The sequence below is a fragment of the Magnolia sinica genome, chromosome 15 (genome assembly GCF_029962835.1).
Source record: "Magnolia sinica isolate HGM2019 chromosome 15, MsV1, whole genome shotgun sequence".
NCBI classification, from domain to species: Eukaryota; Viridiplantae; Streptophyta; class Magnoliopsida; order Magnoliales; family Magnoliaceae; genus Magnolia; species Magnolia sinica.
The window spans coordinates 12535712-12558579 of NC_080587.1; the positions used below are offsets into that span (position 1 = coordinate 12535712).

Here is a 22868-nt window from a genome sequence, read left to right on the forward strand (position 1 = left end):
CTTGGAATTCTATGGTGAATATCCACGGTAGTTAAATTCGAATAATTAAATTAGCTTTCATATACCAAATTTGTGTGTGTGTGTATATATGTGTGTGCGCGCGCGCGTGTGCGTGTGATATTTGATATAGTGATAGTAATAAGCTAATTAAAATATGTACTTTGGCAAAAAAAGAGAAAAATTCCGAGTGGTAGGTGGGCTACAAATGCAAAGGTTACGAAAAAACGACTTAACAATATTTTTTAACCATCCATTCAGATGTTCAACATTTGGATGGTTTCGATCAATCTATTGATGCAAATTTAGTGTTGTAGCCGATAATTGAATTATTTTGGATATCATCATCTTGTCATATGTCCAACAAATTAGTAGCCTAGAGATATTTTTGTAACGTGTGCAACTCTCATCCCTTAAGAAGTAGTCAACAAATGCATTTCCTTTGGATTATCAAAGGAATCTTAGCATTTTGCTTATATTTTAGAATACACTAAAATGATAGATTTGGAATACCTCCAATTCTATTAAACTCCAAATTCAGGGCTGCCAAACTTCAAAAGGAAGTTATTTGGATTTACAATACACTCATTTACCACCTAATCCAAGGTGCCAAATGGGGTCTATGGGTTTATTTCCTCTTTTAAGCCCATATAATCCATGTTTCAGGTAAGCAAAGGAGGCTCAATTATCAGTTGACCCTTGAAGTGATATTTTTGATATATTCCTCACGTAAGGATGGTTTTTAGGACAGGTTATAGGGGTAAAGGGTAAGTTAATGATTTTGGAGTCGGGGTTTTTCTTTTTGCACAAGAGGATTTCAATGGGGAGGTTTTCTTCCTGAAAGCTAGATTCAAGGCTCTAGGAATTTTTTCTTAGGGTGTCCAATGTAAGAAGATCTATTGCTAGTATTACAATAGTGGGGGTTTTTTTTTTTTTGTTTTATTATTATCATTATTATTATTTTAAATTTAAATATTAGATTCATGAGTGCTTTTATTGTATTTTTTAAAAAAGTATTCCATTCGTCGCTCCTTTTTGTCTCTCATGGATCTAATGATTTTTTTTGAACTATTAACCATAGATATATCCCAAATGGTGAATCATGTATATCTTGTGTTCTGGTATGATTATATATTAATCACAAACATTACTTTTTAGTCCCAGCCAGCATCCTTTGGACAGTAACTTCCCGCGGAAGCCTCTTGAAGAATCCTTCCCATTCACCAGTTTCACCGGATTATTTTAAGGGAGTGGGCGGAAATTTAAAGCAGATCCAAAACTCAACTTAGCCGCGGGGAAGAAAACAGATGGCATTGAATGCTCACCACTGACTCTCTCTCATTTCTGTTTCAAACATTTCAGGAACCGTGGTAAAAAACGTGGGGCCATCCTAATGTTTGTGACAAATCCTTCCCATCCATCGGTTTCATTTTGGAGGGTTCCACAGAAAAAAAAGAAAGAAAAAAGAGTCAAATCCAAAACATTCAATGGTGATGGTTTATCCACGCCGTCCATCCATCTTTCCAGCTCATTTTAGGGTTGATTACAAAATTAAAGTACATAGAAAGCTTAAAGTACATCACAACATAACGGTGGGCCTCACCTACATCATGGGGTCATAGCCATTCGTTAATAAGGTGCTTATGGTGAAAGAAGAGGCGATTCTACGAGAATGGTTTAAAATAGGGGTTTTTGGTCGACGCGGCCATATATAGAAAAATCCCAGTCAGAAGACGAGTTTCAACGGATCAAAGGTTAGGATTATTCAACCAATCTTGTTTTTTTTTTTTGGATGGTGGCTCAGCGACTGCGTATTAGGCGTCATACGTAGCCAGAGTATCAAACAACTCCTTTCACTGCTCTCTCTCACTCTCATTTCTTTAATTGGGTTTGCTGTTGTATGCATACCGTTTGATTGATTTTGTTTTTATATATTTGCAATGGAATTAAAAAAAATAAATCCTTACTTTGTATTTTGATTGGATCCGATTTTGATTTTATTGGAATCCCGAAACGGATTTCTAGTTGTGGGAAAAAAGAATAACGATCCGTGTCCTGCACACAACCTGTTCGATGGAATGCTCATGAGTAGATCTTCACATCAAGCTTCAAAGAGGAGGGATATATGCAGAGATGTTGAAGAGGTGAGCTTCAAAACGCGCAAACTCGGCACACACTTGTGTGATCTGGGCCATGCATCAGGTGGGGCTCAACATGAGCGTGCTCTTTACTAAAAACCAAGATGGTTCAATCGCCGGGTGGGCCAGAGTTTTTCATTGATTACAGGCCGTTGGTGATTTTATTTCTAACTGTCCATTGTCTTTATCCACCTGTAGTGGTTGTTCGCAGTCTCGATTCACCCCTTCAATCCCACCTCAAACAAATCATCACAGCATTGCTCAATAGGACTTACAGGATCCGTGAGCTGAGGCTTTCAACAGTGTACTTGGTTTTTTTTTTTTTTTTTTTTTTTTAAATTTTTTAAAAAAGGGCCCAGGGTTAGTTAATCCTGACCGTTGGTCTGTTGGGCTCATACTGTGGATTGGCCATTGCCAAAGATCTCTTTAGCTGGAATATCCTTGCCACTTATCTTGGGACCTTTCTTTTTTTTTTTTTTTCAGTTGAATGTGGAGTTTATGCTGTATTTATATTCTAAACCATCAATTTTCAGGCCACAAATCAAAAGGTTAGGATTGTCCCACTGAGGAGATTTTTGGGGCATGGCCTATCTGCAGTGTGACGCAACGGACCAATTGTCCACGGTCCCTACTTTCTAGAAATGAAACCCAATTATACTTAGCAAAGACTCGTCTTGAGGATTCTGCACTTCTTCCACATCAGAACTGAGTCAGATGTCCAGAGGGATCTTGGCACAATATGGTCTCGATATTGTTCTCAAATTCTTGTTAGCAGAGTAGATACGAATTAAACCATAGGGCATGTTGTAATATGTGCAGTGGGTCCCACAATTTGGATGATCTAGATCGGTGTCTATGGATGCCAAGTGTATTATGGACGAGGCATTGCGATTTGGTGAAAGAGAACTGAACACCTGCAGGCAAGGTACTGCGACTTGTGGTACCTTCCAATCTTTCCCGCCAACATCCTGCGTTTGTAGGACACTAGAGCCATGAAAACAGCAGGCCCCACCATGAAGATCACCTGGCATAGGTGGGCAAACTGTTGGAATTAGTGGACAACTGATGGTCCGATCCAACGTACAAATGTGGCCCACCTAGTGAGTAAATCAGCTTGATTTTTGACTGATCTTCATGGTTGGGGCCATTGTTTCAATGGTACTGATTCCATAAACAAGTGGCATGCTAGTGAGAAAGATGGTCACTACCACTGTTGTGATGCTATTGCCCACAGGTGATCAGTCCTTGTGGTGAAGTCGGATATATTTAGACAACATGATTCAAAGTTTTGCTGGTGTAGCTGAAATTTTGTTTCCTATGATACCCAGATGCTTAGAATTGTTATTCTGTTTGTTCTGCATAGTTTTTAGTGTTATGTCAACTATATATGTGGTGAACTGTATGGTGATCAAGACCATTAACCTGGTGGGCTGCCTTGTGGATGGGTATGCGCCCTCTGTGCAGGGCCATAGGCATGATAATCCCATAAAAGGCTGTTTGGATGCACCCTCTGAAGGGGTGTTTGAGGTTAAATGCTGTTTTGATCCAAAAGGCAATTGATGTTGTGCATTTGTAAGCACTTTGCAAACCCCCATATCATCTCCCGCTTGACAAAATAGGTGCTAATATGTCAACTCAGGATTTGTCCGAGTCGATCGAAGAAGTAGGCTTGAAACCCCCTTTCGAGAAGTGCATCCAAACACACCCTTTATTGGACAACTCTGACCATTTCCTTGTTGTGGGGTTTTCAGGTTGCATTTGGACCAATGCACTTCTTTCTTTCTTTTACTGTTACCTTTTTTTTTTTTTATGGGACACAATGTTGGTGGTTAAAGAACAACATGTTCTCATAGGGTGAGCGTAGCTGAAATGAGGATGTCAAGGTGGATGAGTGGCAAGACGAGGAAGGATATAATTAGAAATGAATGCATTTAACTTAGGAGTAGTACCGATAGGTAATAAGATGAAGGAAAGTAGACTTAGATGGTTTGGTCATGTGCAATGGAGACCAACACTTGCGTCGGCTAGGAGTGAGTTGGTACAAGTTGAAGGGTCTAAACTCTAAAGAGCTAGGGGAAGGCCGACGTGGATGTAGGTTGTAAGAAAAAGATTTGTTGACCTATGGTGTAACTGAAGGTTTATCCGTTGATAGAGTGGAATGGTGGAACGTGATTCATTTAGTTTATTCCAATCAGTTAGGATAAAGCTTAGATGATGAAGTTAATTGTTACCTTTTCAGGTCATTAATCAGATGGCTGCCACAGTCCCATTGCCCTGGTGGATGGGCTATGGCCCATTCATGTGGTGCCCTGCCCAATCAATGTAGTCTCTAGAGACGAGTGCCACTCATACAATAGAGATGTTTTGGCACGACTTCATGGAAATAAATGATGCCTGCATCTGATAGCATCATTCCTCTTTATCAAAGTTACCATTTAATTCAAAAGAATATTGCCATACTGTATCCTGTTTGATACTTCGATTTCAACTGAAAATCCATGCAATATCCAAGTGATATCCTTGCCATATCTAGGTATTTTAGCATGCTATCCATTGGTTTACAAATCTAAGAATCAAAGCTAATTACAGCCATAAAGAGGCAAGTCACATTTTTCATGCAGAGTGCAAATATAATTTCTGACCTTTCCATGCCTTTCATCTACTGTCTTATTCTATGTATCTTTCAACAGGGACCAGCTTTGCATCCTTGATTTTATGATCTTGTTGGTGGATTAAGAACAAAATGCCTCACCGAACAAGGCCTATGACTGCACTCTTGGTTTTCATGGGAGTTGATGTTGTCTTGGTGTCGACAATCACTCCGGTTTATGATTTTGTGTGCTTCCATTCTTACTGCGAAAGAAGGGTATGTTCATCACCTCTATTTCGTTGGTTAGTATGATGTTTGTTGTAATGCTTCTACTCAAGCTAGACTACACCTTACTTTTGCAAGGCACTTGTTTTTATTTCCTTCTTAGTCTCACCTGTTGTCTATGCTATTCCCTCTTCTCATACCAACTACATAACCACATGGTAGTAGAGCTTTTGAGGTATTCAAGACTTAGAGAACGGTGTTCTTTTGTTTGACCCAACAGTGGTGTAGCTAGGACCCATCTTTTGGTAACCCAAGCATTTGATCTAGTGACTGATGTCATAATACAGATCGTGTTCTAATAGCTCTCCTAATAATTAGATGATCATATCCATCCAATGAAAATGGACAGTTACAAACAACTGTTCACATTTGACGGGACTGGACAATTTAAAGTTAGTGGGGATTAGATGGTTATGATAATCTGATTGGGGAAATTTTGGGTGTTCCTACATCTGCCATGGGGCCCACAACTAGAGTTGGGCATCGAGTTGAGTCGGATCGAGTTAGGGCTGATCCGACTCGATCCGGTTTTGAAATAGGCCTGACTCGAACTCGATCCAACTCCGTACCGAGTCCAGCATGCCTAACCCGATTTGAGTTCGGTCTGGCCTGGACTAATTCGGACCAAGTCCGACCCGGGTAGAAGTACTGAGTCGAGTCAAGTTGGCACCGAGTCGGATCGAGAGATGAGGAAGGGAGGAAGTTGAGAGGAGAGAGAGAGGAGGAGGAGGAGGGTGGTGGCGGTGGTGGGTGGCTACGGGCTTGGAAGAGGAGCAAGATGAGGGAGGGAGAGAGAGTTTGGAATTGGGTCGGGGTCAGGTATAGTGGGTAAGGTTAGAGATGTTAGAAATTAGTTTTATTTATTTATTTATTTAAATTGAGTCGGTTTCGAATCGAGTTGAGTGTGATCGGATCGAGTTTCGAGTCGAGTTACTTGGTAACTTGAACTCGACTCGGTTTGAGTTCGGATTGGGCGAAGCCTACTCGGTTCGGACCGACTCACCCATTCGATTCGGGTTGAGTCAGGTCTGAACGAGCCGGACGAGTCAAGTCGTCCTGTGCCTAGCTCTAGCCACAACACAGACAACTTGGATAACCAGAAGGTGGGCTCCTTTTTGCAGTTCGTTGGGCGGAACAAAAGTTCGTCTAACATTGTATGTATCCTCAATATGGTATATTGTGTATGCTTCTCTGTTTCATATCCTTACTCTAAATTTAGTAATGGAGAACAAATGAAAAGTTTGGTTTAATACAAGATATAATCTTTATATATAGTCAATAATTATTTTGTTGCATGCATGGTTTTACGGCTCGGAGACTCAGACAAACTAGTTTGGTCTTGAGTAAAAAAGTGTTTGACAAACCTTTTTCTCCAAATAAAAGGAAATACATACAAAACAGAAAAAAAAATTTAAAAATAAAAAAGTGATACTTGGACTGATTTTAAGATAAAATCTAGTTAACATGTGACCTAGAAATGCAATAAATATCAATTCATTTTGTTGAAATACTGAATAGTTATCTAATTTTTAACAAAATAATATTTTGTAATAACTTATTTTATTAAATTAATGCATTTGTGGGAGGCTCCTAAATCATCTCTAGAGAATTCAGTAACCTAGATGTTCGATTTGGAGGTGAAAAATGGGGAGGTCCGTCAAATTGCATGGTATTGACTCGTCCGAGTTGCCCTAACTCTCAAGCAACTCAAAGATGTTAGTGTTGTGTGACCCGAAAGTCCAATGCGATGATCTTATCCTTAGATCATGACGACCATGGGTCCTGTGTGGGCATGTTATTAATGGCATAACTAATATGCAGGTGTGTCTTAATCAAACATATTCATGGGTTATAAGGAGAGGGTTTCCTCTATTGTCCTTAGGAATTTGAGTTTGGGCACAACGGCCATTGGTCAAGGGAGAGTTGTGTTCCATAGATCTCAGTGTCCTATTATTCCATCAACCACCCAATAGGTTTCAGGACGAACCTTTGATTATTCTTATATGGTCATCTTGTGTGAAGGAACCGATGACGAATCACGATGGGAGTCTTTACCATCAGGCTTGATGATGAGTCGGTCCCTCCACCCTACCCCATATAGGAGTGTTAGTATTTATGGATTTGAGATTTTGCTATTAGACACGTTGGATACTTATACTGGAGGATCACTTAAAAGTCTCTGGGTCGGGAGACCTGTCATCCCTGATGTGATCAACTTGTCTATGTATTAGCTTTGACTAATCCTTAGACCTAAGGACATACGAGAAGTTCTAGTTCTTGATGTAATGTGCTTTGGCCTACTTCGACGAGTCAATTGTAGTGGCCCATATGTGGTGTTGCTAGGCTCATGCATTAAGATATGGCTGAGGTTCATATGATCCAAAAAGGGATCCACTGGTAACATTCTTATGGCTGAGATTTGGTAGATCGGACCATCTATCAAGTGATTAAAAAAAAAAAAAAGATGTCCATCAAGTCTTTTTGTTGGTACTGGCACTCAAAAAGGTCTTAAATGGTTTGATAAATGTTTTTAATCATTGATCTTTTATTTTAATCGTCAAAAGGTTTTAATTACGCTTGATGGTAATTCCAATGGTTGAGATCTTGTGCTCCACTAAACTTGCATGGGTATTGGATCGAGGGTGGATGGCCATGATAAGTGGAGTGATTTGTTCACTTTGGGTACATGGTTAGGCAGGATCACAGACTTTAGATGTAGAAGGGCATGCCAAAGTTTGTATGGTAATAGAGCACCATACTAGTGTCTCTCAACCCTCTCCCTACAACCTTAATTCCTTATAAATAGATCTTATGAGGGATTGGAAAAAGAGCCTTAAACATTTGGGGGAAGGGAGAGAGAATTGAGGTCCCTCCTTTACATCCGTACGTTCTTATGTGCGGGGTCCACCTTTGGACGGCTTTCATGCTCTGCCCCAACATTGCTATAGGGAATGATGTGTTGGCTTTTATTTTCTCCTCATTTGGGATAGATTTGGGAGAGAGCTTTCTCGATTGAAGAAACAACATCGATAGTCTACGTGGTTTTGAATGGTAGTAATGTACAAGTAAATCACGACTCTTATATTTTTTATTTGTAGAAACTTGAGAATATCTAGATGGGGATCCGTAGAATTAGGTTATTTAAAATATGAAAATTTTAAATTATGCTTCGTGTGTCAGAAACTCTAGACTTGTCCGAGTCACCCCGAGTCTACGCATGGTGTATACTTGACCCAGTCCTGACCCAGTCCTGACCAAGTACGAGTTGACTAAGAAGAGTCTTCAAACCAGGGTCTCGTGAACACAGTTTTAAGAGTGGGTAAACCATTTTGAAAAACATTTTTCGAGGTAGATAAAATACTCCTGTTGGTAGGAGTTTTGCATCTAATAAGAAACTCGTGTGGTACGTAAACTTATTTGCTAGGTTGAGAGTTGTGTATAGGAGTAGGCTTGCATGGCTTGCTAATGCATGGTTGGAATAGTTTGCACGTGGTTAAAATTGAGGATTACATATGCGTGGAGTGCAACCAATTAAGAGAAATAACTGATGCTTGGGGGCTGATTTTAAGGAATACCATGAGAGGTTGGGCTTTAATAAATTATCATTTTCATTCAAAGAAAGGGTGAAAAGTTTTAGGAGTCATGTGGAGGAGGAATAATTAGAGGTGTAATCAATTGAAAAGGTAATGAAAAATGTATCTTGTGTGCCTATTGCTGTATTGCACATAGGAGGTCTCAAACTGGAAATTACTAATAATTTTCATCTTCTTGGTTGTGAAAAGCAAACTGTTAAACGAGAGGAAATGAAACTAGGCAACATAATGCTACAGGGGAAAGGGAGATGGAGATGAAGCAGTTGATAGAAGGGATTTGAAACTGTTGAACGGTAGTTCGGAGAAGCACACCCATGTTCTAGAAGATCTATAAAGAATGATAGTTGCAGTTGATTTGAAGCAAGATTAACTGTAGGCATCAATATCTCACAGTGGTGAGAAGGCTTCAATGCTTGGACATGTGATCAAAGGACCAAACCCGAATATTACATCAATGGTCCAACACAACAATGCAAATGAAATGGCACAAGCTAGAGTTATCTGGCTGGAGTTTCCCTTTTTTTTAAAAAAAAATTTGGAAGTCCCAATAAAATGGAACTATTGTTGGCAAAGAAAACCAGATGTTGCATCCTCATTGATTACGAATTTAAAGTTATCATGGTGGATGAAGGCTCTGTGGTGCATGTAAGTATTAGGATTTACACTTAGCCATGCAATGTTTCAGTTTTATGACAGCTCTATGCGCGACAGCTTGGTGGGTGTTATGCTGTCTTGGGAAGCCACGCATGCTAGGTCCCATACTAAGGGATGTCACAAAGTTGTGGATGCAGTCACGTAGAAATGTGCCTAGCACACCTTCAATGGATCTGGAGCAAGAGAGAGAATCCTCACAAAGATAATTAACACGCTTTGGTAGAAGGAAAGGAATAATAGGATCTTTGATAAGAAGTACCTTTGGTGGAATCAATCAAATGAAGAATCTTGCTTTGCTAGACCATAGTTTTGGGGGTTTTCCATTAGGACAGTTTGAAAGGAAAAACTCTAAGATTAAGTGGGAGCTGCCTCGATCCAGGTCCTTTGGGGGCTCTTTGGAAAACCTTGGCCCTTTGGGATCAAGAGCGAGCATCTTGAGAAATGAATGTTTGGAGGTGATGATGGCTTTTTTCTGGGCCTTAGGTGAGGTGGGGTCAGATCTTGCAATGATTCATATGCTAAGAGAAGGGATTTGCATTTTCTCCTCCTATTATGGGAAGCTTCTCATTGAAGGAGATTCTTCTCATATTTTAGTGGGTCAAGAACGATAAGTTGGGGAATTGAAAAAAGGTTCAATTTTTAGTAGCTAGCTTGGGAGCCGTTTGTTATGTTGTTATGAGGGGTGTCAATGAATTGGTCAATAGGCCTAATGAAGAGGGAGTGAGAAGAGGGTCACTTGCTTTTGGTCCCTTCATCATCATCGTCTTTGTCCTCCTCCTCCTCCTCATCATCATCTTAGCCTTACCCCAATTAATTGGGGTTTGCTTCATGAATGTTTTTCCGCTACACGACTCTATCAAGGGTTGTAACCTTACTAAAACCGTAAGTCATTAAATCTTGTCTTACTAAAACCACGTGGAAGAATCCCTTGAAAAACAATTTACCAAGGAAGAAATAATGTCTACAGTTGAAGAGTTGGGTGGAGAAAAGGTGCCCGGTCCGGATGGGTTCCTAATACTCTTTTATCATAAGTTTTGGGATTTGGTTAAAGGCAAGGTAATTGGTTTTATTAACAAATTTTATGAAACAGTCTCCTTGCTCCCGAAGTTTGGTGCCACGTTCATTGCATTAGTCCCAAAAAAGGAAGGTGCGGAAAGCTTGTAGGACTACAGACCAATAAGTTTATTGGGAGGGCCATACAAAATTCTGTCAAAAGTTCTAGCCACAAGATTTAAAGCGACCTTAGGTGGAGTCGTCTCTAAATCTTAGGGTCCTTTGTAGCGGGAAGACAAATTGCGGATAATATCTTAGCGGCTCACGAAAATATAGATATATGTAACAGAAGCGGAAGGAAAGGTGTGGTTTATAAGCTAGACGTAGGGAAGGCGTACGATCATGTTGATTGGGGCTTCTTAGATTATATACTAGGTTGGTTGGGGTGTGGAAGGAGATGGAGAATGTGGATGCGGATGTGTGTCGCATCTCCAAAGTTCTCAATTCTAGTAAATGGCTCTCCAAATGGCTTCTTCTCTTCGTCTAGGGGGTTGCAGCAAGGGGACAAAGTCAGTTAAAGATTCGAAAATAAACTATCACAGTGGAGAAGCAGGTATTTGTCTCTAGGGGGAAGGATAACTATGATTAAGGTGACTATGTCCAACCTTTCGATTTACTTTATGTCCCTTCTTAAATGCCCAAAGTCAGTATCGGATAAATTTGAAAAAAATTGGAGGGATTTCTTCTGGAAAGGTATGGAAGAAAAGAAAAAGTTCCATAGCATGAAATGGGAAGACGCATGCAAGTCAGTGAGCCAAGGGGGTGTGGGGTTGAGAAGTTTGGAGGTGGTTAACCAAGCCTTGCTAAATGGGTATGGAGATTTGGGGTGGAGGGGAGTCTATGGAGGGAGGTAGTTCGGAGGATGTAGGGTTAGGTTCCGGGGGTCGGTGGATGGACGTGGTTTTCGTCTCTCTATAGATCTTCTTACCTATGAAAAGTGGTTAACTCGATAAAAAGCAAGGTATGGAAAGGGGTCGGTATCTCATTGGGAAATGGGCAAAAGAGTAGGTTTTGGGATGATATATGGGTGGGGGAGCAGAAATTAGGGGTTATATTTCCTAGGTTGGCAAGTCTAGCAAGAGAAGAGCAGATGCTAGCTTCTAGTTGTTATTCCTTACAAAGAGGGTTGGGCCCTGCAGTGTAGAGGAAATTTAAATGATGACGAATTTGGGGAATTGGTGAATTTGTTGGACCTTTTATCCAAGGTAAAGCCAGTATCTTCAGTGCAAGACTCAATGGTGTGGTTAAAAGAAAGTTAGGAAAATTCTTGGTTAGGTCACTCTTCAGAATGCTTAGTGGAGGTCAGCTGGTTTATGGGCTTTCTCCGATTGCTTCAGTTTTGTATTACGGGGCTTCAACGAAGGTGGCTATGATAGCTTGGTTATTGGGAGCTAACAAGGTGCTCACAATGGATAACCTTCGTAAAAGAAAAAAAAATGGTTCTTCTGAATTTTTTTATCTTGTGCCTTAAAGATGAGGAATCGGTGGATCATTTATTTTTCCATTGTGAGTTTGCTCGTTAGGTGTGGACAAATTTTTTTCATCTCTTTCAAATAATCTGGGTATGTCCAAAATCAATTGGAAATTTCTTCATGATGTGGCATGGGGGAGGGTCAAGCAGAGTAGGTTCGAAAGTTTGTCGATTATGTCTTCTGCCGGGTATTTGGCCTATATGGTTGGAACGGAATAATTGTTGCTCTAAGAATTGTGAGGAGGGTCGAGTAGAGGAAGTTTTTGGTAAAGCAAAGGTGCTAGTGATTGAATGGCTTAAAGCATAGGCAGATATCCATTTGCCCGATTCGTGGGCTGCTTTGTAGTTGCTTCCTGTGTTTTTTGTTTATTTTTTGTATATTCATAATTATGGCTGCGGCCAGTTTTATTTATTGAAATACATCGTTTCAAAAAAAAAAACCACATCCTTTTTGGACGTCCACTTGCCCTTTTGTAGCATTCAACTTGAAACAACCAACTCCCAATTGGTGTAGTTCATTGTCTCCAATGCACATGGCCAAACTTAGGCCGTGTTTGTTAACACTGAATTTTTGCACTTAATGTGGAATTGGGAAAATTTTCCGTCTTTAGTGGTGTTTGCTAATGCGTTGTTAGCGCAGAAGACGGAATGTGCTAAGTGATTTTTCACTGAATTCTTTCTGTGATAGGAGTCTCGCTTAATGGTGAACGCGGAATACGCTCCATGATTTTTCGTTAAACAAGAAATTTTTGCTTCCAAAAGTACCCCTTTTCAAGTTAGTACGGCAATTTTTTCTTTTAAGTTGTTCGCGCAATACAAAATCAACATTTAACCTATGAAACTTCTTTATGCCCCACCATGATTTATGTGTTTTATCCACACCGTCCATCAACTTTTTTAGATAATTTAAGGTGTGATCCAATAAAAGAAGAAGGTCCAATGATTAATTGAACCACAAGGTGGGGATTGAACGTCCACTGTTAAAAACTTCTTGAGAGTGGGAGAAGTTTCATATTAAGCTGATATTTGTGTTTTCACTTCATCCACGTCTACATGACCTAATGAATATCATAGTAGCCCTTAGAAAGGTTTCAACGATGGCTGTCATTATCACTGCAGCATCCTTTGGTGTGGCTCACTGAAGCTGTGGACCTGCTTCATCTTTTATATTATATATTAAAATAATATAAGAAAAATGATGAATGTCTTAGATAAAACACTTACATCATGGTGGGCCCCACAGAGCCCTGACCGGATGGTAATCTGTCCGGGCGGGCGTAGGACGCAATCCGCGTTTGAAGCGGATGGGCTGGGGATGGACGCGGATTTCTGTACTGGGAACCCAGGTGGGACCTACTGTGATGTTTGTGAGAAATCCTACCCGTCTATATGTTTTGTGAGTTTATTTTAGGACATGATGCGGATGTGTGTCAATCTCTAAAGTTCTAACTTTCCAAATCTCAAGTGGGCCGAAAACGTGATAATTGAATGTGAAATATTCGTGGGCCACAAAAGTTTTCAATCATGCTAATATTTGTGATTTGATTTTATCTCACTAGGATGACGTTATGAACGGTATGGATAACATGTAAACATCACTATCGACGGATTTCAACCATAGGAATTTCCCTAACCACATTTTCCTTTATTACATGCCCGCTTGAGCTTTGGATATAATTTGGAGGGACATTTTTGGTAAAGGTCATGGACCGAAATGAACTCACAAAATCGATGAAATGGGAAGGATTTCTCATGCAAACATCACAGGCCCCATCTTAGTTCTCGCAGATCTTCAAGCCGAAGGCTTTGGTAGGAAATCCGCATCCGTTGGCGACGGATTGGGAGTCTAGGACGCGGATCGCTACCCTCCCGCCTCCACCCAATGGAGGAACATGATAGGGTTATGTTTCATCCATTCCGTCCATCTATTTTTCTATATCATTTTACCGTATCTCACCGAAGTATATATAAATCTCAATTGGAACAAACCACAGGAAAGCGTGACACCTACCATTAAAAACTGTTGGGGGCCATAAAAGTTTTGGGATCGAGATTGTGCCTGTATGATCTAATTAAAAGATTGGATGTCAAATAAATTGTACTAGTAGAGTGGGCCTAAAGATGATTTTAATGGTGGATATCCACTCAATATTGTTTTCCTATGGTGTGGTCCACCGAGATTTATATCCCTCTCAATTTTGGCATTAAATCTAAAATGATCTTTAAAAATAGATGAATTGTAAAAAATTGGATGAAACAAATACATCGTGGTGGGTCCCATTAAGGGGGTTGAGTAAAGTCAATGGAGAAAAGCGGATTGGTGGTATTGACTTCTACAAGTTCTGTGGGTCCCTTCATGATGTATTTGTTATATCCAAACCGTCCATCCATTTTGCGAGCTCGTCGTAAGGCATGAGCCGAAAAATAAGATAGATTTAAAGATAAACTGGACCAGAGGATTGAACGTCTATCATTGAAACCCTTTTGGGGTCACAAAAGTTTCAGATAAATATGAAATTTGTTTTTCCTCTTCATCAAGATATGTTTTGACCTTATGAATAGATTGGATGGAAAATAAACGTTATAGTGGGGCCTATGAATTTTTTAACGGGGAAAATCATTATCCTTTTGGTGTGGTCCATTTGAGTTTTGGATATGATTCATTTTTTGGATAATGCTTTAAAATGATCTAAAATTTTTGATGAACAGTGTGGATATAATAAATACATTATTGTAAGGCCCTGTAACTTTGATCTCCTTTGAACCGTTCGTACAACTCGGACATGGAGAAGCGTCGGCGCTTGTCTTTTGCACGACATATATTTACATCACCTATATAGCTGGTGTGTGGTACAGAAATGTTATAGTGGGCCTATATTTTTGTTTTCCCTTCATCCATGCCTTTATGATATAATGAACAGGTTGGATGACAAATAAACATTGTGGGGCCTAGAAAGGTTTCAACGGTGGAAATCATTATCCCGACTGTTTTGTGTGGCAGTGGGAGTAGCCAATCCATTTTCCGTGTGGTACACTAGCCCATGGATGTGGATTCCGTGGGAAAGCCTTTCGCAGGAAGTTCCTGTGCCGAAAACCTATATGGGGCCCACCTTGACTTTTGTGAATAATGATATTTTAAATTTTTTATTAAGTACTTTATAGTTTATTTGAATTAAATAAAATAATTGTATTTTTATTTAATAAAAAATAATTTCTTTATAATGTAAAACATTTCGAAAGGAGATAAGGACAAATGTGTCAAATTAACATATTTTGGACATTTCAGATGTTTGTTAACAAACAAATTATTTCAAATACAGTACTTAATTTTTAGCATTCAACTTGAAACAACCAACTCCCAATTGGTGTAGTTCATTGTCTCCAATGCACATGGCCAAACTGTCTAAGTCTACTTTCCACTGTCAAATTACCTACTGGGGCTACACCCAAGTTTCTTTGAATACATTCATTTATAATTCTATCCTTCCTCATCCTGGACTTGTCCATTTCAACGTCCTCATTTTAGCTATACTCTAAACGACTAGTGCTTTACTGCCCAACATTTCCATAAAGCATGGCTGGTCTTATAACCATCCTATAAAATGTCCCCTTTAATTTGATTGGTATGTGGCGATCACATAAGACTCTAGAGGCCTCTACTTCATCTGCCTAGCTCTAATTCTATGAGCAATATCCTTGTCAATCTCTCCACAGTCTTGAATTATTGACCCAAGATATTGGAAATGGTCTTTTTGGGGTACTTGTTGGCCATCAATATAAAACTAATTCCTCATTTCCGCTTCTATTGTTAAAGACGAGTATAATGACATATCCACCAAAGAAAAAGACTAACTTTAAAGATGAGTTGGGTCTGCAAACTGAGCTTATCAATGCGATGAATAAACAATTTGGCTATGCCACATGAAATTGCGGACTACAAAGCCAACCTGATACAAAGTTGGATTTGGATGCACCATCGAATCGAATTGCAATTATTAGGTTCATGAAGTGGGGGGTTCTTATGCTCCAAACAGCAATTTCATTTCTTTCAATTTGGACTCGAAATGAATGCAACTGAAATATGAGTGCTGTTTCAATATGAATTTGTCTTCACTTAACTGAATCCATGGCCTGCACTGACAAGGCAGCTTGCTGGCTTGGCTCTCTCCTGGATCAAAGCAGACCAGCTCGCCCCATTGGTTGGTCGAACTGGGCGGCCCCTGCCACATAATGTCGACTGGATGAGTGGCCTGCTTCTCTTCACACAACCCTATTGATATGATAGGCCTCGCCACGTTTGTCTATCCCTCATGTTTTGGAGCGGGATCTGCCAAAGAATAACCAGCCGTGGTGGTGGTATGGAAAGTAAGGATAAATTCACTTGTACATCTAAATGCACCCTAAGAGACTGCATCTGTCCACTTAGAATGATTGAATCTGGAGACTTTTTTGGCGAACTTACCTGCCTATTGAAGACTGCCTCTGAAATCAAAACATTGTATTGCAAAAGCATATCCAAGCAAGCAAACCATTGCCTATGGCTGCATTTGGTTGCATCAAATATCATGAATGCAACCAAATGCAGCCTAAGTTAAATTAACTAAATTGTTTGTATGTGCTTAAATATTCTGCATTAGCCATTACATTGATTTGCTTATATTCGGTGTCTTAGAGAGAACATCGTCGCCAGGAACGTGAAACTGCCATGGCAAAGGGTCCCCAGTCAAGTTAAAGGGGTGGTGTTCAGAGCCAGATATTCTTTCATACAGCTCGAGGAAGAAGAAAAGGCTTTTTATTGTTGTTATGGTGTTTGGTTTCACTCCATGTGGGTGTGATTGTTTGTTGAAGAAGAATGATATGATCTTCAACCTGAGAAATGCACATCCTACTTTGGTTTTCAGTTTCTACAGGTGAGGCTATGGTTCCATGATCCAAACCATTCTTTCGTTGGCCCCATTTGTTGATGGACCATGGCCCTCATCAGGATGATCGTTGTTGCCTTTCAATTATTTGGCCAACAAATAGATTTTTTTTTTTTCCTTTTGAAGGATGATCAGCAAATAGATAGTCAAGGTGACAAATACTACAGTGATCTGCGTTCAAGTGGAAGAGGACCAAGATTGGCATCTAGCATCTTTCAATCCAAGAGTTCATCTTCATGATCAATCCTCTGTGGGGTCCAGCTGATCAATGATCCGGATCATTGAACCATGCAGTGTAAATATAGACATTTTAATGGATTATATATTTGATGGAAATCATATCAGGAAGAGGATATAGTGCTCCTTAGAACTGCTCCAGAGGTCCTGAATCATGGATACTTGAAGTAAATCCAAACCATTTCTCGTGTGTCTATTTGTAGGTGACTGGTCACAGGGTTAGTGTCTATTTCAAGGCATCCCCTGTCCACAGTGGGGCTCATTAAAGGAATGGTTTGGATAACCAAATCATGGACCCCCCATTTCCAAAATCTGGTCCACAACACCATTTACATCCTGATGCATTAAGGTTTATGACTCTCTTTAGGTCCTCAGCCACCAAAGTTGATCTCTAATCATAAGCATGATATGTTAACGGGTTAATTGGATGGTCAGGATGTTTTAAAATCAGAGACATTCATCAGGTTAGGCCCTCCATGAAAGCCTAAACCAAAAGGAAGGGAGATAAGATCATCAGGTAGGCCTTTTAAATGTACGTTGATATAGACATTCATAGCCAACCTAGGGACGCGGATTCCCTGCGAAGCCTTTCACAGGAAGTTCCTGCGCAAGGATTGTGGGTGGGGCCCACTGCGATGTTTGTGAGAAATCCAATCCGTCATCCATTTTTTCGAGCTTATTTTAGGACATCCAACCAAAAATAAGGTGTATCCACAACTCAAATGGGCCACAGGAGAGGAAACGGTGGGGATTTAGTGACCACCGTTGATATATTTATACGGCCACAAAAGTTTGTTATAGGTGTAAGTTTTTGGTGTTTTCACTTCATCCTAGTGAAAATGACCTTATAAACGGTTTGGTTGGCATATAAGCATCAAGGTGGAGTCTAGGAAGGTTTCCCGGGTAGGCTTTCCCCACTGTGTCATCTAGTATATCTCCCTCGAGTTTTGGATCCTCTTCACTTTTGGTTGCATGGCCTAAAATGATCTCAAAAAACATGGATGGATGGGTTGGATTTCTCAAAAACATCGCAGTGGCCCCACCCAGAATCCTTGCACAGGAACTTCGTACTCCTCCAGTTAGGGCTGTGAACTGGCCGGTCCTATGGTAACCTTCGGCCAGGATTTTCAGCTGATCAGATCCAGCCAATGGTCGGGGCACAGAGTTAGCAATGGGCCAAGCAGTTCACCCGACTAGGGCAGGTTCAGACAGGCCGGTCCAACTTCATATGTTCTCGAATTCATGTGGTCCATCTTCCAATTATCCATTGGACAACATGCTTATGTTAACCAACCCAAGGATTCATTTCTACAAGTGTCCATTGCTTTGTGCATGTGGTCCACCTGATCAATGGATGGATTAGAAATAGGGATTTGATTAATTTTCCGGCCGGGGGGTGTCATCTTCAGGCCCAACCTTTGTTGGGATGGGCTTGGGCCTGCTACCAAGGGCCCACCGGGCTATGCATGGTTCCGGGCCTTCAGGCTGGGCTTTGTGCGTTGCTCTATTTGAAATTTGGAGTTTGCTCGGCTTGGGTCCATCCTATTGATAGACCAATTTCAGCCATTGATGAGTCTGTTAATAGGCCACACTGGATTATTTGGGTTTTGGGTCAGACTTGGGCTAAAAATGATTTTGCTGGCTTATTAATTGGCCCGACTTGGGTTGTGGATAAGTGCTCATCAGCACGGCCTGTTTAGGGTTTCAAGGGCATTCTGATCAATATCAAGCCTGATTGGCTCACCTAATAAACAGCCCGGATCTTGAACTAGCTGGGCTTTGGTTTGGGTCCGCTTGGGGGTAGACCATGCATGATCATCAAGGGCTCAGAAATGGATCGTTTATGAGCATGTACTCATGAATTGCACACCTAACATATGTGTAACTCTAATAAAAGGTCGAAATGGTAGACCTCAAGTTACATGGGGTTATTGGATTGGGTGTTAGTTGGGCAATACCATTGGACCATGGGGCCCACCTTGATGTCAGTGTTGTATATCCATGCCGTTCTTCAGTTCTTCCATTACATTTTAGAGCATGGTTCCAAAATTTAAGCAGATCCAAATCTCAAGTGGACCACTGTATAGGAAACAGTGGTCATTTAACACCCACCGTTGAAGAGTTCCTAGGGCCCACCATAATGTTTATTTCCCATCCAATTTTTCGATAAGGTCTGGAAGACTTGGATGAAGAGAAAACACAAATATCAGCTTGTCCCTCAGGAAAATTTTAATGGTAGGAATTCAATCCCATTGTGTGGTCCACTTGAGACTTGGATCTACTACAAATTTGAGACCATGAGCTAAAATTAGCTGAAAAAAAATGATGGACGGGGTGGATATATAATGCATACATCAAGGTCAGCCCTACAGGCAAGACAACACCCACTAACGTGTTACCCGAGTAACACCTTATCCTCTCTCAATTTTCACGGGTCCATCAATGGGACGGGCTTGCCTGACCAGCGGCTCGGGCTTAATCTTCAAGCCCGTTTCTAACGGGCTGGGCTTCGACTATTATGTCTAAAATCTGGTCAAGCTGTCCCGTTTCTCTCTTCCATGGCTTCTCCAATCACATTTCTCGACCTAAATCTCCTTCTCCTTCCCATTTTGCCCCAAAATCGAACCGAAATCCTAACCACAAGAAGAAGAACTCCAAACCCTAACCCTAACCCTACTCCTCCAAATATGAACGCCGTTTCTTATTCTTCTTGAAATTTTATTTTATTTTTTTCGTTTCTCCTTTTGATTGGGCGCCAACCATAGGTTTATGTGTGGTACCATCATGATGTATATCTTTCATCAAACCCGTTCTTCATGTGTGGCTGAGAAGAATCAATGGAAAAAAAACAAAAATCAGCCTCATACAACACTCAGGTGGGCCACGCTGCCCAAACGTAGAGGTTTTATGAGTAATTTTACATTTTTTTTCATTTGTATGACTCATGTGATAATTTTATCAAGATGATCGTTTGTCTGTACCGATAAGATAAGGGTTCTCACATAATGGACGGAGTTGATTTCACGAATAGCCTTGAAATCTCACCATATACTATCATAAAACTGTTGTATCCATACATATTATTAAGAAAAGAAACCCTCGGAAGAAGAAATTGACTGAATATAGATAATTTTATCGACTACATACTTACAAGTACCTTTAAATAATCATTTCTCAAATTCTAAGATGAGAGAGGAAGCTTCACCTTGAGTGCTAGTCCAACATAGATCAGCAACGTACCCACAGATATCATCCTTTTAGCAGTGATATCTGAGATGGATGATAGGAATGCAGCAGCCAGTAGTAGTAGCAATCCCATCACCAAAATGCCGTTCACAGCAATATTGGCAAATAAACCCATTCTTAGGGGCTCCCGTTCTCAGCTTCGCCTGGACGTTCGCCAACGTGCACGTGAACGTCCAGAGGCGCTTCGATTTCAGTGTTGTCGATCTCAGCTTCAACAGAATCCTGTACTTGGACCTGTACTTGGACCTGAACATCTGGAGCCATTTCGATTTCAATGTTTTCCATCTCAGAAGTTGCATGCTAATGACTTCCTTAATTTTATAGTCCAACTTTATTTTGCATGTTGCCACACACATAGCTGCCATCATATGCATGCACAGCTAAATCCAGGCCCTACCGTGATGTAAGTACTACATCCACACTGTTCATTTGGTGGTTCTCCTCTAGATTATGGGATATACCAAAAGTCAACCTTACCTGGAATTCAAGCTGAGTCACACAATCAGAAATCACGAATAAAAGATCTAATATCGACTTTCAATTGTTGTGTGTGGTGTGGCCCAACCAACTCATGGATTGGCCAGATTTTTAGGGTTGTAAATCACCATGGAAAGACGCAGCTAATTAATTGGAAGGATGTACTACATAGATTACTTAGATTATGATGAGGTTCCCTAGCTTGACTTCATGAGAACCTCCCATGAGGTGGAAAGTGGAAGGGCAGAGACGGATTCGTGGGCTAAATCTTTATGCCCGGTAGCAACGTCCAGCCCTCTGAATTTATCTGAGACTCGTCTCAGGTCTGAATTTATTTGTCTTATCTGATTGCCCTCTGAATTTATTTAAGACTCGTCTCAGGTCTGACTTTATTTGTCTTATCTGGCCTGGGACGGGTCTCAGATAAGACAAATAAATTCAAACCTGAGACGAGTCTCAAATAAATTCAGGGCTGGACATTGTTATCAAGCATAGAAATTTAGCCTACAAATCCGTTTCAGACCCCGAAAAATTGCTATTGGGCAGAGGAATTTAGCCTGCAAATCCGTTGCTTTCTGCCGGGTGGGCAAAAATGTATCTTCATAAAATAGTTGCACTACACGTCTTATCCTTACATATTATCCTTAAATAATTGCACTATCTTCCTGGGAACTTCCCTGCTCCCAAATTGCACTATCTTCCTGGGAACTTCCCTGCTCCCAAATTGCTTTATTTTATTTCTTAATACTCACATGCAGCTAAATTAGGGCCCAGATGCTGAGAGATGCAGTGATCTAAACCCTTATATTTTTGGTGATACTCTAAATAAGCTATGCTCCAATAAGTAAGCTTCAATTATGCTTGATTTTTAATGTCAATAATTAAAGTATCTTATTTCAATGTTTTGAATCTATATATATATATATATATATATATATATATATATATATATATATATATATATATATATATATATATATATATATATCAAATCATTCTCTCAGCTTAATTTCTTACAGTTTACTATATAAAACAGTAATTACAGTATAGACAGTTCAGATCACTGGAAATCTCAGCATGTGGGTCCCAATCGGAGCAAAAGATGGACAAACTTCAGCGTAGTTGGATTGAAGTCGGACTGTTGAAACAGTCGTGGGTCCTAAAATTTTTGAATTGTAATTATTAGGTCCGTGAAGTGGGAGATTCCAAGCTGTAATTTGGTTTGCTTCTTTAGGTGGGCCACAAAATAGGGACGGTGTAAAATCATGCCCTAGACCTCTAAATTCACCTGCTGTGTCCCACATGAGTCTTGGAATGTCCTGGATTTTGGGGAATCCATTCATCATTGTATTGCACGTCAGATGAAAGGATTGGATGGCATATATATACACATCATGGTAGGCTCCATGCACATTTGGACTACTTTAATAGTGGGAGGACTCCCATCTCTACTGTTTCCCATGTAGCCCACCTAAGTGTTGTCGGCCGGATTCTTGAACCCGGTCCAAATATAGGGTGTTGCACCTGATGGACGGCATGGATCCCATCCACATTAAGTCGTTCCATCTATATTAACGAATGTCACCCCCATATGCCGGCGCAGATTGCATGGATCAGTGACTATGGGACCCACCATGATGTATTTGTTTTATACAACTCATTTTAGAGCATGAGCTCAAAACTGAAGCAGATGCAGGTCTCAGGTGGACCACACCACAGGAAACAGTGGTGTTTGAGCGCCCACAATTAAAAACTTCCTTGGGCCTACTGTAATGTTTACTTGCCACCCAACCTGTTGATAAGGTCACACGGACCTGTATGAAGGGAAAACGCAAATATCTAAAACTTTTGTAGCCTCGTGAAATTTTTAATGGTAAGAATTCAATCACCGCTGTTTCCTGTGGTGTGGTCCACCTGAGATTTGGATCTGTTTCATTTTTGGAATCATGCCCTAAAATGAGCTGGAAAAATGGATGGACGGTGTGGAATATATCACAGTGGGCCCTACACTCACAGTGAGGATTAAATGGCCAATGTTGAAACATTTGTGAGGCCACATAAGTTTTTAATCAGGCTAATAATTTTGTGTTTTCAGTACATCCCAGTAAGAATGCCCTTGTGAATGTCATAGATGGCATATAACCATTAGAAGACCCACGGACGTTTTAACGGTGGGCATTTCCCTACTTACCTTTTCTTATCAAG

General features: G+C 40.4%; 1 long non-coding RNA gene across 4 annotated transcripts; it reads left to right on the forward strand.

The window, feature by feature from the left end:
* The first annotated feature begins 1552 nt into the window (after positions 1-1552).
* Positions 1553-16871, forward strand: LOC131227879 (uncharacterized). Of its 4 annotated transcripts, XR_009162563.1 has the most exons (4): positions 1553-1885; positions 2037-2141; positions 4826-5001; positions 16454-16871. It is a non-coding gene; the product is annotated as an uncharacterized LOC131227879 (long non-coding RNA). The 4 variants fall into 4 exon arrangements; XR_009162564.1 differs by lacking the exon at positions 2037-2141 and having other exon boundaries at positions 1557-1885; XR_009162565.1 differs by lacking the exon at positions 2037-2141 and having other exon boundaries at positions 1557-1751.
* The last annotated feature ends 5997 nt before the right edge of the window (positions 16872-22868 follow it).